General features: G+C 37.5%; 1 protein-coding gene across 4 annotated transcripts in view; it reads left to right on the forward strand.

Annotated features, from left to right (window-relative positions):
- Positions 1-23,244, forward strand: part of bbg (PDZ domain-containing protein big bang) — a 268,523-nt gene that overhangs the window by 99,722 nt on the left and 145,557 nt on the right. The window contains exon 1 of one of the 4 annotated variants that reach the window (XM_089259491.1): positions 22,563-22,623. The exons of the other annotated variants lie outside the window; for them this stretch is intronic. The gene's annotated coding sequence lies outside the window, so the exon portion shown is untranslated. Of the gene's footprint in view, positions 1-22,562; positions 22,624-23,244 lie in introns of those variants that run through there. 4 annotated transcript variants of the gene reach the window in all.

Here is a 23,244-nt window from a genome sequence, read left to right on the forward strand (position 1 = left end):
CAGCTGCTCTCCAACGAAGCGCAACAGCAACAACTTTTCGTTCTGCTTCCAGTTGAGGTCAAATTCGTTCTTGTTCTTGTAATATCTTGATTGTCAGATCGATGGGATCCAAGCTCTATGAACATACATATAAAACTAAGCAAATTGTAAGCTTAAATGCATTTCAATGCATGCCTATTTTGCCGACTATTAAAGTAATTAAATAACATGAAATTAAATTTGCATAAGACAAAGCGCCCCCTGTCGACTATAAGATGTACTAATTAATTGTATTCTAAGTCATTCCATTTGCAAAGCGCCCTCAACCAGCAACAGTCTACCCGCTCGCAGGTCGCAGAAGTTATGTGTGTGTGTGTGTGCGTGAAAACTAAGCGACCCCATCAAGGCAACTGCTTACACTGTATATAGGTAGGGCAGGGTACGCGTTCAGTGCAAGAGATAAAAGCAAATAAAAAATTGCATAAAATGCCAGCGGCTAGCAAAATGCATGTAGAGCTACGAACGGCGGCGGCGGTGCATTGAACTCTCCGTTGCCATGGTCCACGATCCACGGTCCACTGTTTAGGCCAGGCCACAAAACTAGAAACATCGGCGAGGAGCGATCGACCGAACGAGCGAGCGAAAGGGGCGGACGTACGGACGTACGAAAGATCCAACGAACTCGTATCTGTTCTAAACATGGCCACAGATACAAATATACAATGCGAACAACACACATTGCACAGACTGGACAACGGGACACGAGGACGGACTTTCGCACGAATGCGCTGCGCGCGCACGCTGGACGCTGTTAACTGGAAGCTGGAAGGGAGCTTGCGGTTCCAGGGAACGGTTGAGTCAGCAAGCGATTAGAAGCCTAAAAGGAAGTAATGTTGCAGAAAATGCAAAGAGCGAGAGACCAAGAGAGAGAGAGAGAGGGAGAGCAAAGAACAAGCAAAGATCAGATTTCTGCGTGGACGGACCGGACTCTGCGCAGTTGGCTTGGCGATTTTTTATGATGCTTAAAATTGAAAAAATACAACGAAAAGAATACAACAAAACAAAAGTACGAAAGAAAAAAAACGAAGCTCAAGTCTGACGCTCTCGCTCGCTCTCACGCGTGCTCTCTTTTATGGCTATCTATCTCTCTTGCTGGCTGACTGGCTATTATTATGTGCTTTTTCTTTTGGCGCGGTCGACTTCTGCTCGGAGACTCCGAGTCCGAGCTAAGACTTGGTCTTCGTCTTCGTTTTGGTCTCTTGGCGTGTGTGTAATTATCCAAGGACGCCGCTGAGTAATGAAACGACCTTGAGTGCAGCAATACACAGGCACAAACAAACACAAATACACACACACATATACACACTTACACTGTCTTACATACAGACGCATCGTTTGTATCTTTTGTGTTTGGGCGTGTGCTACGCTCCCAGCTCTCCAGCTCTGCAGCTCAGCAGCTCTCTGGGCTCCGGCTCTGGTCAGGGCGTTATTTGTTACACATGGACAAAAAGCTGATATGGTAAACAATTTGTCAGCGTCATAACAAACGCAGTCGGATCTGTGGAGCACTATGCACATAGCTGCAAGCTGCATCTGGGACCAGACAAATGGAACGCCTACAAAGCTTTGACTTGAAAAAAATAAAAAAACAACAAATATATAAAAAAAAAAAGTTTTGTATTGTATTGGGGAAGTAGCCAAGTCAAGTCAAGCCAAGCCAGCCAGACATCTAGACAGGCCAATCTCGCTGCCCATAGATCATTAGCAACTGTGTTTTTTTTTCAGTGTATTTATGGAACTTATGGCAGCTGAATTTGTATTCAAAGTCGAGTAGATCTAGTCAAGTTTATCTGTTTCTGGGCAAAATTAATCGCAGCAAACTATATCTCGATCTTTCTCTTTGTTTAGGATAATGGGTGTGTCGAAGTTTCATATAGATTCTTATAGTTAACATGCCACAAGAAAGGTTCTGTCATAAAAAACTTTATTGTTTCTTGATATATCCTTAACCCAAATGGTACACATCTTGTATTGCCGCAATAAAAACAGAGTTTTATATCAAAATATTATTGATATGATAATTCTTTATGATAATGTTGCTTAAATATAATAATAATAAAATACAATTATAATCTATTTAATGCATTATTTCAGTTATATATGATAAAATTTAAATATAAATATATTAAAAACAAAATTCATAATTTAAAAAAATTAAAGAATTATGAAAAACAAAAAATTTATAATTAAAAATATAAAATATAAATCTAAAAATAGTTTTGTATAAAATTATTCAATATTAGAACCTAAAAAGAATATTTATGCCTATAAATAGTTTTGACTAAGTATAAAAATAAATATTACAACACAAAAAAAAAAAAAATTGGTAAACAATTAAATTAATTAAATGAAGCTAAGTAATATAAAGTATATATTATGATTTATAAAATATATATTATGATATATATAACTGGAATTTTACCATACTACTGTGCATGTATATATTATAAGTCTATATTTTTATGGATAGGAGCAGAGAGAGTGTAAAAATACCAGTTCTCTATATCATATTATATAATAAATCAGAGGAAAATCCCATAGGTAATTAAAGTCAGGATAGTTTTGATTTTCCTAAAACGAATTCTTATTTCACCGTGAAATTTATATTAATATGTGTATATGTATTTCTCTGATATAATTTATGATTGCCTCTACCTTAATTTTAAAAATAATTTAAATCTCAATCTATAATTAGATAATCTTTTATTATGGAATTTAAAAGTTTCATCTATTTAGTTCTTAAAGAAATGTTCTCTAGTTTTTGTTTGTTTGCTTCCAATCCAATGCACTTTGCATTTGATGCTATTGAAGTGCAACCAGACCAATGACCTCCTCAGAGAGTACTCTAACATTACTTACTCCTCTCTCTTCCCCCACCCCTCTCTCTCTCTCTCTCTCTCTCTCGTGGCTGGCATCAACTAATCAGCCAGAGCGCAAAAATTATTTGCCATTTTTTACGCGCTGCTTCAAACGCGGCAACAGCAACAGCAACAACAACAACATTAGAGGCAGTTGCCGTTGTTGCTGTTGTTGTTGTTGTTGTTATCTACGCTGGCATGCCAACAGGCCCCACCATTAGGCCATAATCATCATCACACACGCCTTGCCCGCACCCCTTAGTCCCCCGCCCTCCACGTTCTGCTCCTACACTGAGCGCTGCAGAGGTGTGCCAAATGCGCTTTGTCTATGAAGGAATGAGAGAGGCAGAGAGAGCGAGAGAGAGGGAATATGTGCTATGTAGCTGAGCAAGCGATATGCCTACCTGCCAAAGCACAAAAGCTGAAGGAGGAGGAGCAGCAGGCGGAGGAGCAGCAGGCAGATGGAGGCCAGCTATTTTTAAGTATGGGTTTCGGTTTCATTGTTGCATTTCTTTTGCGTTTATGAAATTAATGAGCAGCTCCAACGGTTGCCCGGCCCCATCCTCTTGGCATCCATGCCACTCCACTCCACTCCACACCACTCCACTTCGATAATGGTTGCATAATTTGCCATCGCCATCGCAATTCATTTATTGACCCGCATTTTTCCCCTCTTTTATTTTTTTCGCTGTTGATGCGCAGTTTTTGCTTAACCCTGAGGCTGAATTTTAGCTGTCGCCTTCAACTGCCTGGCGACCTTTTACAATTGAATTGTAAACACACGCGCTGCCTCCCTGCTCCAGCTCCAACTCATCATCATCATCATCCACCGCCCCCTGCTGCCTCTTCGGCTGTGATCTTTCAGCAATTTGGGCATTCCATTTTTCTATAATTTTTATTTTTGTCAGCTGCGCGTCAACAACATTTTTGTTTGTCTTTGCCTAAGCAATGGCCACGCCCACACATTACTCCCTCCGTCCGTCCCTCTTTCACCCATCTACTTGGCGAGTGTCAAAAATTGGCATTTGCTTTTGTTGTTGTTGTTGTTGTAATTGTTATTATCGTTGTCTTTCATCGCTTGGCTCACACAAAATAATTCACTTTTGATTTCTTCTTCGCTTTGATCTTCACTTCCTTTTTGGCCTCCTCCACAAATGCTTCTTTTATTTATTTGTTTAGCAATTAATTCCCCGAAGAAAAAAAAAACACTTTCGATTTCGAGTTGAAGAAGAAAACACAACAAATAAACACTTAGGAAATAAATTAAAATAACAGCCACCAAAAAATTCACTTTTAATCACAAAAATCTTCTTCTTTATTTTTGCAGGTATGTTAAATGGATTTTTATTATGATATGCTCAACAGAGGGTTCTTTTTGAGACATTTTTATTTTGTTTTTGGGTAAGTTCATGGGAGATTTTTTTATAATTTATGATAATGTTTTAAAGAGCCAACAATGTATGCACTTAAATTAAAATATATATGGAGTTGAGGATGATATCTTGAGAAGCTTTAAATCGATAACAATATTGAAATTAGAATAACGCTCAAAAATAATATTCTGAAAAATATTTAATCACTTTTAAATTTAAATATAAATTAAAATTATGTTTCTTTGTTTATTTTATTTATTTTTATTTATTTAATAAATGAATACAGAAATTTATTTATTTATTAATAAATTAATTTATTTATTTATTTATTTTTATTTATTTATTTATTAATTAATAAATAAATGAACAAATTTATTTATTTAAAAAGACAGTGAAAGCTTTTCGCCTGAGCAACAAAAAAAAAAAACAAATAAAAAAAATCAATAAATAAATATATAAAAAAAATAAAAAAAAAAATTAAAAAAAATAAAATAAATAAAATAATAAATAAATAAATTTGTTCATTTATTTATTAATTTATTTTTATTTTTTTTTTTTTTTGTATTATATTTTATATTTATTTATTTTTATTTTTTTTTATTTGTTTATTTTTATTTTTATTTTTTTTTTTTTTGCTCAGGCGAAAAGCTTTCACTGTCTCTTTGCATATTTGTAGTTAATAGCATTTGGTGTTATCTTGGCCTCTGGCCGAAAACAACCCCCATAATCCTGGCCACATCTATTATTACCATTAAGATGATTAACTGGACGCGAGTGCTCGTATCTATAGCAGCATTAACTTAAGAGCTTCGCCCCGAACCGTTCGGCTCTGGCTGCGCTGGGGACTTTCTAATGCTGCTCCCCTGTTTCAGCCAGAAGACAAGGCCTGATCTCTTGACTTGGCCAAATATTACACATCATTATGCGAAAGCCAGGACCCCACCCACCCACTCTGTGGAGTGTGCGGTGAGCAAGGCTTCCTGCTTTTACAGAGCATATTGAAATTTATTGTTATTGTTTCTGGCAGCGACTACTGTCCATAATTTTTCAACAAATCGTCGCTCAGCTGTCACACTAATCTCCGGGAAAGCGAAATAAAAAAAGAAACAGACAGAAATTTGCATATGAGTTGAGTTTGGGGCTCTGGGGATTGGCTTTGAGCTGCTTGGCCTGGTCAGTGAAGCATTGTAAAAAAGAAATCAAACACACCTACACTGAAAACAATTGTGGGAAATTTATAAAACATAACCAGAGGTCTGCCACAACTGGTGTGTGTGTGTGTGTGTGTGTGTGTGTGTGTTTGCGTTTACTTATTAACAAGTTTCAAAATTGTTTTTACCACATTTGGTTAATGCCATTTATTGGCTTTACTTAGCTGCCGGTGTTTCCACAAGTCTGCCTCTGTTTCAGTCTCAGTCTGTCTGTCTGTCTATCGGTTTGTGTGTGTGGGCTGTTCGAGGCTGTCACGCCCACTAGATATAGCTAATGCATAAGCCAAGGGTGCGGCGCGGGGGGCATATGCTTTTGGGCGTTTACGTTGCATCCGAGAACTGGCAGCAAACCAAAAATGGAGCCCACTTGGGCAAACAACATTTGACTTTGGCTTGACTCATGCGCCTTTATTTCTCTCTATCTCACACTCTCTCTCCCTCTCTCTCTCTCTGTGCGCCTTTTCTCATATAATTCAAATGTCAGTTTTTTATATGTTGATTCTAATTGTTTTGGCTGCGGCTCTGAGGTTACTAGGTGAGGTCTACGAGTAGCCGTTGCTTCACTTCTCTGCTACTCTTCACTTCGTCTTTCTCTCTCTCTCTCTGCCCCTGTCTCTGTCTCTCTTTCTGTCCCTCACACACGAAAGCAATTAATCCCGCTAATTGCTGCCAACGTCAGCCAAGATCTAATGTGCCAGCCCCCCGTATATTAGTTTTATATTTCGTGGTTTCTTAATTTGTTTATGTTCTCGCATCTCAGGTATGAAAAGGTCACAGATGCTACAGATAAGCCGCAGTGGGCCCACACAATTAATCTTTGTATAAACAACAGCATTTGCTTATAATCTATTGCAAGCTTTTGGTTTAAAGCCAGCAGTTGGAACAGTTATATTTCGATGACAGCTACTTATTCATCTGTGTCTCCTTCGTCTCTTGCCAGAAGTGGCTTTAAAAGACAGTTAGTTGAGGTTTGATCAAATTGATGTAGGGAAGCTTGAGTTTAGCGAATAAAACTGCATCTGGGAGTTCTGTATGAGATAAAGCTCTACTTTAAGCTTAATAACAGCTTTTTGATTTTAAAATACTTGCATATATTTTGGAAGGCTTTCTAGTACATACCATTCGTGCGAAAGCTTTGTTTGTTCGATAAGAAACTTTCTCCTGTGGATCTAGAACTGTTTGCTTATACGTATATATAAGTATTAATGAGCTTTAAGATAAACTTATGTCAGTTTAATCTATGTTCAATGCATTTACATGGACTGCTGATTACTTGAATTTTATAAAGGAGCTTTAGGTCATCTAAAAATGTATTTCTTGATTTATTTATCCTGTGTACAAATTTGATACATTTACTTATAAAGCTTTTTGATAGTTATGAACTTGCTAAAAGTAAACAGTTTTAAGCTCCTTTCATTTAAAAAAACTTTCTAATATAATTTAGATCTCAATGCAATGAAAAGCTTTAAGCCTTAAGCTCAAGTAATTAATTCTTATTCTGGTTAATAAATTTTATACTCGAAAGCTTTGTTATATTAGCATGAGCATATTAAGCAACTTGATCTACTAAACTAATTTAGTAAAGCTCTTCATTCAACAAGCTCTAGTTGGCTTATAGAGCTGGCCAGCACAGCTGCCAGCCCCAGTTGAGTATCAACTTGCTTAAGCTTTCGAGCACCGTCACTTTTGCATGCACTACAGTGATCACTCATTGTGACAGACAACTGCAACTGTGATTTTCCGCTCTCTATTGCCATTTGCCTGGGCGCGCTTAATTGTTTCTTTTAGCCCACAATAAAATTCGACTAAATGATGCTGCACAAATTGAACTGTGAGTGCAATTTGGTTGCTTTGGTTTCAGTTTCGGTTTCGGTTTTGGATTCGGTATCGGGTTTAGGTTTGCTCGGTTGTCTCGCCACCCCTGTTCCGGATGGACGCCCACCAAAAAGGCTGGGCCAACAACTCAATTCGGAATGGGCCATTAAAACAAATGCACAGCGAACACATCGCAAATCCCAGATACAAGCAAAAGACTCGCCCACGTCGACCAGCAGCTAACCTGGGCCTGTTCACACACAGAGAATATCAAACATGGCAATATTTATTTATAACATTTTCGACCACGTCCACGTCCACATCCACGTCTCTGGGCAAACGTTTCCACGAAATGTGCACATAAACAAAGTGTCTGGTCGAGATGTGAGGCAGGTCCAGGACCTTTCACTTGCCTTCTACTCCGAGAGCTCAGCTCTGGCTGCTGTCTTTCTTTTCTAAGCAAAAACCGCAACAAAAATTGTTATGATCGAGCTCATATTTATTTGTATTTGTATCAACGTGTTTATAACTTAATAATGGCTCAATAAAAAACCAAAAGCAACAAACACGATCCGAAAAAAATCTCTATATATATGTATATATATTACTTTCCTTTCGTTAACTGCTGACTGGAACTGAGCGCTGCACAGTAGTCGGCATCCACGTCCATTTCGTAGTCATGTCGTATTTTGGACAACTTAAACGTGATCGCATTTAGGAGCCAAGTCTCGCGATTCCCCCCACAGATCCTCAGCTGCTGTTTTAGAAAGGCTAATGGGGCGTTTTGTTTCGGACAGGCTCGCTTCGAGTCTAATCAAATGAATTATTATTACAATAAATAAGCATATTTTGACAGTGCGCTTGTTAACTAAATGGCATATCAACTGCTAATGACAACGGCCCGGTCGTTGGTTCAAAACAGGGTCAAGCCATCGAGTATTTGCGAAAGCTCTCTCGCTCTCGCTCTCTCTCTGTCTCCCTCTCGCTCTGCTTCTTTCTCTCTGTGGCTCAACTGTAGCCAGCGGCTATCATTAGAGCATAATTGTCAAAGTACCAGCAAATTAAATGCTCTTTAGCCAAATAGTGCCTCGAAATCGCACAAATTTCGCAAATTGCACTCTAAACGAGCTTTTAGCTTCAAGATTAACGTAAATAGTTGAGATTTGGCAAATTTCCCAATTGGTATATTAGCGAATGGGACAGGAAAGAAAGTTGAGCTGAGATAAAGAGAGGCGAACAAAATACTTTTCTAAATATAGCTCTTAAAAGTAATTGTCTATAATATATGACAAAGATATGATAAAGATACGTTGTTAAGATTTTCTATAAATGATTAGAGTTTAGATAGCCCAAAGCAAGCGCTGCATTACAAATATATATATAATTTACTATATAAGGTATATTATATATGGTTTTCTCCTAATCATATTTCATTTGGTTTTTCCTATGTAACCTAATGATATGTGATTAATGATGTCTGAAAATGAACATAATATTATGCTGATATCATATATACGGTAATTACTTTATGATTTTAATTACATTATATATCATTTTCTGATAGATATCATGAAAAACAACTTGATTTTCTGTCTATTAACCTACTTTTTGAAGGCTTTTCTTACAGAATTCTAAGATATGGAAAATGCTGATAAGATATATTGATTAATTGAAATTAAATAGATAAAAATGAACGCTATTCATACATTAAAAATTCATAAAGAATAGATCATACTATAGCTAATAATAATATTAGTATTAACTACCATCAATAGTGCTCCAGCTTATATATAAAGATATCAATTGGCATTGCTATAAAAGCAAGTCTTGAACCTTTAAACAGAATTAACTGTTAACTGGGCTATAAATGATAGCCCAACAATCTTGTTAGTCACGCCTTCGATTGAATTAACTTTGCTCCACATTCAAAACTCCTCAGCAACACAACTGTATTTTTTATAATATTTAATTGGCACAACACCACAGTTGAAATGTTAATCCGTTTTGTGCCCTCGAATTGTGTTACAATATCAATTTTCGGCCGTTGCTCTGGGGCCTGCCAGATATAATACTATAGCTTTTGAGTTATTTTTATTCCAACTCGAACCGCCGAAAAAGAGCCCAGAGATACACTAAAGAGCGTGCAATTGGTGCAGCAATTTATTTGCGTTGGATCCGAAATGCGAACAACAACAGTTTTATGGGCATTTCATTTCGTGTTTGGCTAACATTATCAACAGCTAAGGCCGACAACTGGCACACCGAGAGACAAGGAGGGAGACAACGAGACAGAGAGAGAAAGAGAGAGAGTCCGAGAGAATTTAAGAACCATAATTTGTTGTTAGCCGCAGGATAAACCACGCAAATTTATCATGAGAAACAAAAAAAAAAAACAAAAATATTTATATATACGAAAATGTGTTGTGCGGGAAGGGGAATTTTTTTCTTTCTTTTATTTTGGCGATAGGAAGTGAAAACGAAAAGCGTTGGGGAGTAGCCGCCGAGATGCCGAGATGGAGGGGCATCAGTCTGTCTGGCTGTCAGGCTAGTCTATAAATTACAGTTGCTATTCAGTTGCTCTTTGGGTTTATAATCAGAATTTGCGCTTTCACACGCCAACAACAAAAGAGAAGAGAAGAAAAGAAAAGGGGGAGGGGCGGAAGGTGGACAAAGCGGGAATTCACACTTGCGAATTTGCAAAGTTCCGTTCGCTATCTAGCTGACACAATCACCAAGAGAAAGAGAGAGAGAGAGAGAGAGCAAGAGAGAGAGAGAGGCTTCTGGCTGGGCTTGCCTTGAAGCTGTCTGTTGTGCTCGTCGCGTCGGGAAACATTTCAGCATTGCTGATAAGCAATCTGCTCTAAATTCTGTCTTTTGCTTTGCTGGTGCTTCCTTTGTCGTGAATCGCACGGGTAATTTATGTGCTGCGCTTGCCCTAACCGAATGCAGGAATTATAGGGTTTGTCGGAATGAAAATCATAAGTATCTGCATAACTGAGATACGAACGGCATAACTGTTCAGCTGATAGAGCTTAGCAGCTGGCACTAAGTGGGTCTCGCTTGTAGGAGTAACAATTCTTCAGTGGAAAGCTTAAATACCTTTGATATCATTTGAAATTGATCTGAAAAGCTTAAGCTGTAATAGAGAATTTAACTCAAAAGGTAAAGCAGTGCCAGACGTTTCATCTCTATAGACACTATAGAATAAATAGATACTATTATTACAATAGATGCTATGCTATAGTTACTATTAGCTATAGATACTATAATTACTATTGATGCTATAGATGCTATAGATACTATAGATACCATAGATACTGTACATACTATAGTTACTATAGATACTATAGATACTATAGATACTATAGATACTATAGATACTATAGATACTATAGATACTATAGATACTATAGATACTATGGATACTATAGATACTATAGATACTATAGATACTATAGATACCATATATACTATAGATACTATAGATACTATATATACTATAGATACTATAGATAATATAGATATATAGATTCTATGCCTTATATAAGTACTAATTGAATTTTTTGAAAATGAATACTATTCCATGCCTTTTATAAGTACTAATAGAATTTTTTGAAAATGAAAATCACATATAATAATTTAATGACAAAGACCTTTGAATCAGAATTTGATGAACAGATAAATATAAAATTATAAAGTATTTCATACATAGATAAATATCAAAAGATCATAGGATAAGTAAACTCTCATTGAAATCTATTATCCCGCTCTACGATCTAAAATAAGATCTGAGATAAGTATATCAAAGGCGAAATGCATATGACAAAAACAGTAAAGTATATCCATAAAAATTTCATTTATTAAGCGTACATGAGTGGGTCTTCATTTCTTACAAGAAGTACAACTTAACTCATAGCGTAAGTGTCCAACGTGTCCAATATGTTTAAAGCTCTTAAAGCAATTTCTATTATATCTATTTTAAGAACTTTATCTGTAAAGCGCTCATCAAAAGTCCCAAAAATGCTGTAATGAGTATAATTAGATCTAGATGAAGAGTAGTTACTTATGCCCCATATAGATCGCCAATGAAAAACTTATTATGAAGTTCATAATGAGACGTGTAAGCAAATTATGATGATTATGATGAGCATTATGAACCCAATCATAAGTAGTTAAGCAGCTCACGCTGAGAGCTCAGTACCGTTTCTTTTCAAAAGTATCAACAGATACACTGCACTAAGATCTCAAAAGCTCCATTGTGGCAAGAACAAAGACTAAATGGAATTCCTAAGTATCTATCCAATTAAAAGTAACCATGGAGCTCACACTGAGAGCAGCGTCATTAGACCACCCACACCAGATGAACTCGAGAAATTCTTTACCAATAAGTTTTCGTAATTTTCACTCTTTCACATGTTTGTCTATAATTGGCCCACTTTGATATTGGGACTTGAGTTGAGTTCAGTTGAGTTATGAGTCGACGGGGTATGCAAAGTAAAAGTCGAATTTTCTATTACAAATACGAAATTCGATTTGTTCGATTTGAATTTCGAATGTGAACACCGAATTCTGAGGCCTGAGAATAATTATCTGGCTGCTGGACACGACACCCACATAGAGTTGGCCGCAATTTAATTAGAAAACACACGACGCAACGATTAATGGCCAATGCATTTGAAAGGAAGAGTAAGAGTGAGCTCCACTCGGCTCGGCTGGCTGGAGAAATGCGCGAGCACATGCGGGGCGCAATAACAGTAAAAAAGTGTAACATATATTTATCACTGAAAAGCGACAGCCGAAAAAAAAAAAACTAAAGCAGAAACAGAAACAGAAACAAGGAAGTATAGGCATCTTCTTCTCTTGGCAACTGCCATCTCGCTCTCTTTGCCAATGTGGGTCAGGCAAGCGGTCGGCATCTCTGCTGGAGCGCCTGTCCAAACAATGAGCCCCCAGCCAAGGCAACCAGCCAGCCAGCCGGACAGCCGGACAGCCGGACAGCCGACGCGATAGCCTGGCCAGCCGATTCAAGCCAAACTCAACACGCTTCACATTTTCGATGATGATAAATGGCTCAGATGAGTGCCACGATAAAAAGGCACCGAAAGGAGTTGCAGACACAGTGAAAAACAGAGAGAGAGAGAGAGAGAGAGAGAGCTCGTTTGTTAAGTTAAATGTTAACTTAATGGCAGCTGATAAGCCTCGCAGTTCTGATCAAGTCGCACAAAGTAACTCAGTGGCTCTCAGCAAATAGTGTCAGCTAATTAAGGGCAGCTCGAGTAATCTAAGCAGTGTAGTTAACCCAAATGAATGGGAAGTTGTTGCCAATTCCAGCTACTAATATAATCTACAAATGTCTAGCAAAGCAAATAGACTTTGGGCTTAGCTAAAAAAAATACTAGATGTAGAGTATGTCATATTGCCAGACAAAGTGCACAGCTTATAATTGACTTGGACAAGAATATTTGCTCATTATAAGATCTTTATCTGTTTAATCAATGAACAGAAAGAAGATAATAAATTCTTTGTTTATTTAGAGTGGCATCTAAGAAGGTATGGCATATCTTATGTATAGACATATCAGTACGAAATAAAAATTAGTGTTATGTGAGTGTCATGAATTCTTTGATTAGTCCATGTCAAGTGCTCATTATAAAGAGCATCAGGTAGAGCTGCAGCCATGCGACATTAAATATCACTCTCCTTATGAATGCTCTCCTTATGAACGCCCTCCATATGCTTAATCCCATATTCGCCCTCTAGGAGCACTGCTGAATTGTGCAATAGTATAATATTAAATCAGAAGCCTAGAAAGATCAAGTTGGACCTCCTGAGTGGGTTTTATTTTGAGCTCTGTACCAAACTCTTTGCGTTAGACAGCAAAAATGATCTTCACTATTTTTATAAATATTTTTTCAAAAATCTTTATAATACCGAACTTACTAAACAGTCTATTTGAAGATTAATAAAGCCTTTAAAACAATAACATTAATGGAATATCAGGAAACCGATCATAAAACAGTTTAATATGTCATCAAGAAAAAATATTTTTGTAACAAGATCTGTCTTACGATTTTTGGCTGATCTATAATGATTTCTTCTAGCATTCTGTAGCATTGTCATAATATCAAATATATATATATTTATTTTGAATAATATCTAATAATATCTATATATCTATACATCTATTTTAAATAATATATATGTATATTATCTCAAAACATATATCTATCTACAATATAATAATATATTGAGTAGAAGGTAACTTAAATATATTTCCCTTGTTTGTCTGATCTTTTCTTAATCTCCTTATTCAGTGTCAAAAATTGTAAATACCTAAAGCTGTCAACACAATGAGCTGATGATGTATGTAGTTAAGGCTCTTTCGCAATATATTCATGCATCAACTACTGATATAAGTCCAAAATCGAATAATTTCCAACTACAATCATTATCGCCCTATGCCATCTCGCTCTCTCACTCACTGTCGATATACCAATTGTAATTATACTAAGGTCTGCCTTTGGCTTGTGTCTAAATCCTTCTACCAACTCAGCTCAACTCAATTCAACTCAACTCAGCGCCTTCTTTAACTTTCACTGCACAGTCGTGAATATTTGTGCAATTGCTTGACAATTCTAACACATCATTCGAGCTGAGCGAAGTTGAGCTGAGCTGAGCTGAGCCTGGCGGCGACACTTTCCCATGACCAAAAGCATTAGAAGAGCTAAGCCAACAAGTCACACTGTGACTGCACCAATAAAAGGCACACAAAGCGCTGAGGCCTAAACCTAGAGTCGAGCATTTTAGCCAGGCCGAAGCCAATTGCCTGTCCTCCTCCAGCTCACTCTGCGCTCTTCACAGTCTTTGGCTGTGACACGTTCACGATCCAGAGTCAAGGTAATTCCCATACAAATTTTTGCATTACCAAAAATTTAGTGTTTTTACCTCTTTGGCCATTGTTGGGCTTTCGCTGCTCTCTGCGCTCGTCTGTCCAATGTCCAATGTCCAATGCATACGAGTATAACTATTTATTAGGTCATCTAATTGTGTTTTCCATTTCGACGAGCTGTGACAGCAACAGCAACAGCGTCAGACGTGTTTTTCCAACGGTTTTCCCACACGCTCACACACACACACACACACATACACATGGCACATGCATTTACCTAGTTTTGTAGTTTTGCATTCGGTTCCGGCTGCCAAAATTTTAATGGACTCTTTTTCATTGACTGCGCTTCAAATTGACTTTGCAGTTCGAGCAAATTGAGCAACAGAGTAGCTGGCGCTTATTCACACAAGTTATCGATTTATCGATTTATTGGCGCATAAAAGTGTCAGCTTTACTACATTATGATAGCTAAGATATTGATAGCTCACTGAGAGTGATAAGAAAGTGTGTGAATAAAGTGAAGCAGCGAATGCTTGAAGAAGTAGAAGTTGCTGCCAGCTTTAATTAAATTCATTTCATTTAAGCCGATTTATGTATCGATTGAGGGAGTTATCGTGTTATATATAATAAATAAATATATATATTTATATATAATATAAATATTTTATAAATGTAATATTAATAATTAATCGGTTGTCAATAAAATGAAGCTAAATATAGAGTTGTAAATGTTGTTAATATGAATATGTAATTGAAATGTAAAGTAGCAGATATAATATCGATACATTTATTAAAATTTTTTGCTATTTTTTAAATTTTTATGTATGAAGTAATTTTTGAAAAATTCTTAATATTATCTAAAGATTTAAAGATAAATAAAAATCCTCACTATATTTGGCTTTTAGTAATTCTCTGTGTTATCGATCAAATGCAGCGTATATCGTAATTTTTTTTATATGTATATTGTGTCACTGTCACATTTTTATGCAATCGATTACTATTTTAAGGCAATAAATATTATTTATATCTTTACATAAAATATCTACTATCACTTAGTTCATTCAAATTTGAAATGACTAGTTCATTCAAAATTTATCAAAAAATTTTCTTTAAATATAAATACACATTTTAAAATATTTAATAAGTTTTGTCAATAATTATCGAAAATGTCTAAATGTTTGAGTTATTCATCACATCTGCCACACACACACGCAAAGGAATTCGACCAGCTGCTGTGGTTTAAGCCAAGCTCGCAACGGGCCAACACACCAGCTGTTGCCCCCGCCTACCAAATAACCGACATAAACCGACAGAGTTCAAGCGAGAAAGTCTTAAATTACATACGCACCCACACAAACACACACACACACACAGAGATAGACAGCTCGAGGCTGTACAGGAGACCTTCCTGTTCGCTGAAATCGCGCTTCTTCCTTTTTGCTTTTGGCCAATTTGGTCAATGAATTAAGTTTTGGACGCGTTGTTGCGTTGCAAGTTCTGTTTTTTTTTTTTTATTTCTTTTTTTTTTTGGTGGTATTTTTTGTTTGCTGCATCGGCAAACACCTCGAGCCTGGGGCATTCGCATTCGGCAAATTGGCCGAGCGCTCAAATTACAGTTCATTGAGCCATTTGGCAGAAAGAGAGTTGCCTCGCTTGGCGACACTTGACGGGCTTCCTGTGCCTGTGCCTGGCCTGGCCTGGCTCTGACCCCATTTCTGGAGTCGACCAGCTGCAAAGGTTTGTCTCCACTCCCAACTGACTCTCTCTCTCTCTCTCTCTCTCTCTCTCTCTGTATGATAAATGAGCATTCATTTGTGACCGTTTACCTTAACCCACAGCGAGACTCTGTTACTTGGCTCACATTCGCTTTTGGCCACATTATTATTTAGCCGTTACTCACATTTTTGGCCACTGCTGTTGTTTTGACAGTTGCCCAACTGCCCGAACTGCCCAGCTGACATTTACACAGGACCCGAACACGATGTCCCATTGTGATTTATGTGGCCCAAGCGTTAAAGTGTTTTACTTCATTTTTTGTCTTCCTTCTTCTTCTTCTTGCCTTTGCCCTGTTCTCCGTGTCTTTGCCATTTATCTTGCTGCACTACTCTACCTCTCTCACTCTCTCTCTCACTCTGTATGGGCTCTACCTACTTGTCCGCACTTCGTTCGAGAACATTTCACTTTCCCGTGAGCTAATTGCAGTTGAGCCTCGTCTGCTGTTGCAGTTGCCTCATCTCATAAATCTTCAAACACTTTCACATTCATTCATGCCCGATTTTCGTACACCCGAAATCGGTGCACATAAATCGGTAGATCCGTAAAAAAATATACTCATTAGCACGTCGCGACGTCGCCTAAGTGGTTCCCGCGGTGTGTGCCAAGGGTAACCCGCGCGGGCAAACTCGGCCACCAAACACTTCTTCTTCTTCTTCTTCTGCTTCTCGCAGCCCAACAGGTAGTCCAGCCCGAATATACAAAATAAAGTAAAACACCTGCGGTTCTCATTCATAGTTCAATTTGTAACACTTGGCGATTGTGCGCAGGGCCAGCACTACCAGCACCGCCAGCGCCTGTCATAAAGGAGCAAATTGTTAAACTGTTGTTCAAGAAGGAAATATCCGAGCATCCTAAGTAAATACTTCAAATAAGGATCTATACTTCAAACATTTTCTTTGTGGACAAAATCGTTGCTAGCATCAATCAAATGAAAAATATTTTTCTTTTTCTTCTTTACCTAAATGGTAAAAAAAATTAAAAAATTATAAATGATTTAAATTTTTGAATGTATTTGAATGTATTTAAACAAAATAATAAAATGCATTTAATGAATATTTTATCCCAATAAAATAAATACAAAACACTGTTTGTATTTAAATTATATATAAATCAAATTAATTTTTTATAAAATTTTCTTTTATTTTGTTGTAAATTTATACAATGCAATCAAATTAAAATATGAAAAAAAACTATATTATTATATTGTCCAAAAATGTTTTCCCTTAAGAAAATTAGTTTAATATTTTATTAATTGGGCATTAAAATAGAGAGTGAGCAAAAAAAGAAAAATGATATATTTTTAATATTATTTATATATATATATATATATATATATATATATATATATATATATTTTTTTTTTTTAATGCTTTATTATTTATATATACATTTATATATCCTTATGAATTAAATGTATATGAAAATAAAACAAAAATAGGTAATTTAATTCTAGTTCTAGCTTTAATTTTCATAAGTTCTATTTTAATTATCCCCAAATAGAACTATTTCAGTCAACTTTCATGCTTTCATCTAATTGCTCAGAGATGTGAAATGAATATTCACAAAGATGAAGAAGAAGAAGAAGAAGAAGAAGCAGCAGCAGCTGTTAAATAAATATTCCACTTTCTACTTTAAGCCACAACTGAAAAATTTCAATAGTTATGAGCAAATTACCCGCATAATAATCATTATAATTAAGCGTAATCAAATTAAAGGCCTCTAAATGGCATTTAAAGCACGCAAAGGCAGTTCGACAGATTGATGTGTATGTGTATATGTGTATATGTGTGTATATATGTATATGCATGTGCATGCATATATATATGTATATTTGTATATCTGTTATTTATTTTGGAGATTTTCGTTTACAATTTATTTGCATTTAACCTGCTTTCACTTGGCGCTTTGCTCGAGTCTTGAGCAACAGCTGCCGTTGCCGTTGTTGTTGCAACAGTTGCTGTTGCAAATGCAACATGCTGTAGAATCAGCAGACGACCATGAATTTTTGAGCTCCCTTGGCCACTCGCCACTTCCTCCGCTGGCCACGCGTATGTGGGTGGGCGAGTGGTTTAAGTGGGAACTGTGGTGTGGCAGCAGTAGAAGGCAAGACACCAAGCGACGGTGGGACATGAGGTGGGGCTAACTGCGTTTTAATCTCTCAATTCAAATGGCACAGCTTGCAACTGCTGCTGCCGTTGCTGCAACAGTTGCTGCGGTCAAATGGTGAAAATAAATGGGAGGCAGCCGAAAGTGGTGCGAAAATGAACGGTGGGGCAACGCCGTTGTTGCTGTTGCTGTTTAGTGGTTGCTGCTGCTGCTGCTGCTGCTGAGTGGTTGCTTAGTTTTTGGGCAGCTGTTGCTGTGGATGCTGCGCCATTTAAGGTCTGGCAGCCAACACTCTGCAGCAGCTAACTGGATTGGATTCATTGCCAAATTGGTTTCAATGCAAAAAAAAACCATACAAAGTTTGCTTTGTAGCTTTGTGGCTGGAGGTCAAAGTGAAGGAGAGAAAGAGAGAGAGTAAAAGAGAGAGACAGAGAGTAAGAAAGACAGATGACACTAGAGCAATAAATAATTGCATTAGAAATTAGCTATTGGGTCAATAAAAAGCATTTTGATTGGAGATATGAGCTGAGTTTTATAAGAGAGAAGGCGTGCCAAGAGACGTAGAAGGTAAATGTAATGTTATAGAGGGATAGGAAGAGGAAAGGAGAGTTAGAGGTGGGCTATAAACAATTAGTAACTAATAATAAATGTACTTTTAATTGAGTGTGCTCAAAGCGATCTATAGAACTGCGCAAAGAAACATGAAACCTTAACACAATTCTAATAAATGAAAGAGAGAGAGAGATAGAGAGAGAGAGAGAGAGAGAGCTCTATTTGCTTTTAATAAATAGAACAGAATGCATGTAATATAATATGTATATACATATGTATACATATATCTGAAAACAAAATTTATATGTATTAAATTATAAAATCTATTTTAAAATATTTCTACATAATTTGTACAATTATTGAAGGGTTCAAGGGAATTTGTACCTACATACATACATACATTTATATATTGTGATTATAGAGCAAAATATGTGAACAGAAGTTAAATTTTTTTAAAGAAAAAGTGGGATATTAAGAAAAAGGTAGAAATTAGCTTCTAGAATTTGTAAAATAAATAAAGAAAATTAAGTAAAATGTTTCTATAAAAACTAGAATTATTTTGAATTTATTTTATATTCAATTTTCTAATTTTTTTTTTTTTTTTTTTTTTTTTTTATTTTATTGTTTTGTGTGTTTATAAAAAAATAGATTTAAATAAGAATACCATACGAAAGCTAAGTATAAAGGCTAATATAAATTCATTTCAATTCAGAATTTTTTATTTGACTTATTTATTAGAAATTAGAATCAATCTAAAATTATGATTAGGACTTCGGCTTGTTTGTGTTAAAATTATAATAAAAATTGAATTTAAAATTAATATTTTCTATCCAGAGAGGGTATAGTAAATATGCGAAAACTTTACTCTACAGAACAAAGAAAAAGAATCTAGTTTAGAATCAGACAAGTTTTCCAAATATGCTAATATAATGTAAAGCAGAGCAGACTCTTTCATTTAAATAGAGAAATCAATTTGAAACACAAAGCTTGGCTTCGTCTGTTCCTCTTCAGGCGCACATAAGTCGGTGCGCAACCCAAATGCATATCGGATACCCACACAGAATCAGTGCAATCGAATGCTACTTCGATTCGCTGGCATTTCACGCCAGAGCTTGAGATTGAGCCACATCCGTAACCCTCTCTAGCGGCATCTAATGCCAGAGCGATGGAAAATGATTTTGAATGGCGCTGCGAACCGTTGGCGCAGTCATAACATCAATCAAGCTTTGATTTTCACATGTCAGGCAGCGGGCAGCGGGCAGCGGGCAGGAGCCGGCGAGCAGGAGGAGGCAGCGAGCAACATAAATTCAAATCGGAGCCATTCGCAAATCGCCAACTTTCTATGTGGCGAAAGAAGGAAAAACATTCTCATTCAAATTGTATGCCGCAAGGGGCTAGGCTGGCAGGAGGCGGGCGGGGCGGGGCAGAGCAGCATCCACTAGAAGTGCAAGTCAAAGTCCGAGCCGAGTTATCGCTGCGACACAAACACTTGTCATAAACATTAATTGAGCGTGAAAAGAGCAGGCGAGACAGAGATAGAGGGAGAGAGGGCGAACAAGAACATAAGATCGATTGCTGTGAATGATGATCAAACAGCAAACGCAGACCACATCATAATAAATTATGAAAAAAATGTGAAAAAAAAGCAACAACAACAACAAAAACAAAAACTGAAGCAGCAAAAGTAAAACAAGAAGCGCGTCGATCAGCGAACGAGATGAAAAGATCGATCGGCAATCTTTTTGGCACACACCGAATGGCAGCGGCCTTTGGCACCCCATTAAAAAGCGAAATTGGGTCAGAAGACGACGACGACGACGACGGCGACGTCGACGATCTGGCCAGCGTCTCATCCTGCACGAGCTGCAGCGGCGCATTGTTTGAGCCTGTCTTTTACTTTCATTTGTTGCCTTTCTTTGCACAACAACAACAACAACAACAAACAAAAAAGTGACCTGCTTAACGTTCGACGTCGCGTCGCGTCGCGTCTTTTGGCGCGCGAACTCATTAAAAAAAGAATCGAACTGATCATAATCGATCGCCAATCACTGATCAGCGATCGGTAAATCGACAACGCGACGTTCGACCCGTTGCCAAACATATTTTTCATATTTTTGCCCACTTTTTTTTCCCATTTTTTTCATTTTTTTTGGAAACCCCTTGTTGCGATTCTGGCTTGTTGTGCGAAACGAGGTCGTGCTGTAAAGTTTCTCCCAGCTATGCTTTACACACACACACACACATACATCTAAATACACACATATATATATTTATATATCTATATAAAAACGTCTTTTTTTTTTGGCTTGGTCCGGCTTCCTGCACATTGATGTCTATTTCGAGCTGCTTTTGAAGTTCAGCAGCATTCGAATTGCGAGATGCGAATGTCAAAGACAGCGCCCACTCGCAGCAGCAGCGGCAGCAGCAGCGGCAGCAGCAGCGGCAGCAGCAGCGGCAGCGGCATGCCACATGTTGCATATGAAATTTATGCAAATCGGCTAAAGAGCAACAGCTGCCAATAAGCAAGCATAAATTATATGCGCTCAGATTCAAGATCCTTGTTTGCCATTAGCATATAACCTGATGCCAGAGAAGCGAGACAGATGCAGATGCTGTGTCTACAAAATGGCTTCATTTTCAGCTCGTATATATGTATGTATGTATGTATGTATGTGATTCTCCATGCGGCTTGGCAGCTCGACTGACACAATTAAGTGCTGCAACTTTGTGCATTTTATGAAACAATTCAAAAGTTTCTCAGGCTTCCGGACCAAGCCAAGCCAAGCCACTCACTCACCAGGTGTGCTAAAGGTGTGAGCTCTGCTCTCATTAGCAGCGAGAGTCTCTCGCGCATCATTATAAAACTTGCCTCATTTTTGTTTAGATTATTAGCCTGGTTCTTAATGTGGGAATTGACTGCGCGGCTGGCATGCCGGAAGCTGAGCTGTGGCTGTGCAAATAATTGTTAGAGCCAGCCCAACAAAGCTTTCGACTAAAGCTAACGGTGCTATAAAGTGCGCATACTAAGAATTTATTTGAATGCAGCTTGAAATTGAAGTGAGCTAGTGTTTGGCAACATGTTAGTATTGATTAGGCTTAGCAACATGTTGCACGCCTTGGCTAAGCAATGAAACATGATTGTTATTGGCAAATAATTTAATGTTTAACCCGCAACAATTTACATTCTGAAAGCATGACTGCTCAACATGTTGCTACGCTCTGCAGCTGTTCAGCAACATTTGGCTCGTGCACTCTGTCAACATGTTGCCGGTTAAACACCGGCTTATGCACACACGCGCTCTCTTCATCTGTCTGCCTGTCACTTGGCGCGCGCTCTCTCTGTGTTTTACGCTCTCCCTTTCTCTCTCTCACTCTGTTTACCTGCAAGTGCAGCAACAAATCAATGCGGCGATATTTTACTGAGATCTTCGAAAATGCTGCAATGCGACTGGGCGAGGGGTGTTCCCAGCTCAGCGTTGACGGGCGTCGAGCTGATGTAGGCGATTGGCGTTATGGTCATGTCGAAGACCTCGCTTTTATGCAGTTCGCTGACAACGCTGGTAGCGCTGGTCGCAGTGTTAGCGCTCATATAGCCCGGCCCGTCGATTTTCTGTTGGTCTGGCTGCACGACGTTCACATGCGTGTTGCGCTTGCGCCGCTCGTGCCCAAACAGTCGGCCAGTGCACATTTTTACTTCCGTGCAAGCAGACGTTCGCGTCACTCTCTCTCGTTCTTTGCCACAGACTCACTACGTGCCGTTACGTTGCGCTGCGTTACGTTACGTTCGATGTTTGCGATCTTTCCATGCGCAAACTCAAATTACTGAAAGATTTTTGCTTTAACAACAAATAACTGTGTGACTTTTGTGTACGGGCCGAACATTTAATATTAAAAAACGTTGATAGATTTTTAAAATTTTATTTAAAAAAAAATTGTAAACCAGATAACAACAAACTCAGAGAATGAAAATTTGAAATTCAATATTTGGCAACACCAAAAACTGCGTAAGTTATAAAAATTTTCCATTATTCAATTAATTTATAGTTTTAGTTTTTTTCTTGAGTTTTGACTTTGTTTTTCGTGTTATGTGCAACCATAAACAAGTTTGACCTTTTCTGCGTAGGTGTTTGTTGTTGTTTTAGTTTTTTCTTTTTTTGTCTCGTGTGGACACATTTATCTGATTAATTTTTTGACAGAAGGCAGACAAAAATGTTGACCGATAATTTCAAATTGACTGCAACAACAACAACAACGACAACTGACAACAACACAAAAACATGGACCATAACAATGTTGACCTCGTTTCATTTGAAGTTAGGCATAGATCAAAGCAGCGCGTGCGAGCGAGACAGCTGCCGTTACGTAATACGCAACGTAAGGCGGCGGCGGCGGCACACGACAATCAACGCAAAAGAAAAGTAAAGAAATTACCAAAAAAAAAAAAAAGAAAAAAGAAAAAAGCAATAAAGCAATTAAAATGTCATTGCTAGGAAAAAAAAAAAGAGTAGAAAGAGTGGGAAATGGGCTATAAAAACGGATATGAAGATACGAGATACGAGACGATTGCTATGGATAGGCATTAAGAGCGCGAAGTGTTCGGGTGGAAGTAATAAAACTCTTCCTAA

The sequence above is a fragment of the Drosophila navojoa genome, chromosome 4 (genome assembly GCF_054131105.1).
Source record: "Drosophila navojoa isolate 15081-1374.11 chromosome 4, UAZ_NAV_1.0, whole genome shotgun sequence".
NCBI classification, from domain to species: domain Eukaryota; kingdom Metazoa; phylum Arthropoda; class Insecta; order Diptera; family Drosophilidae; genus Drosophila; species Drosophila navojoa.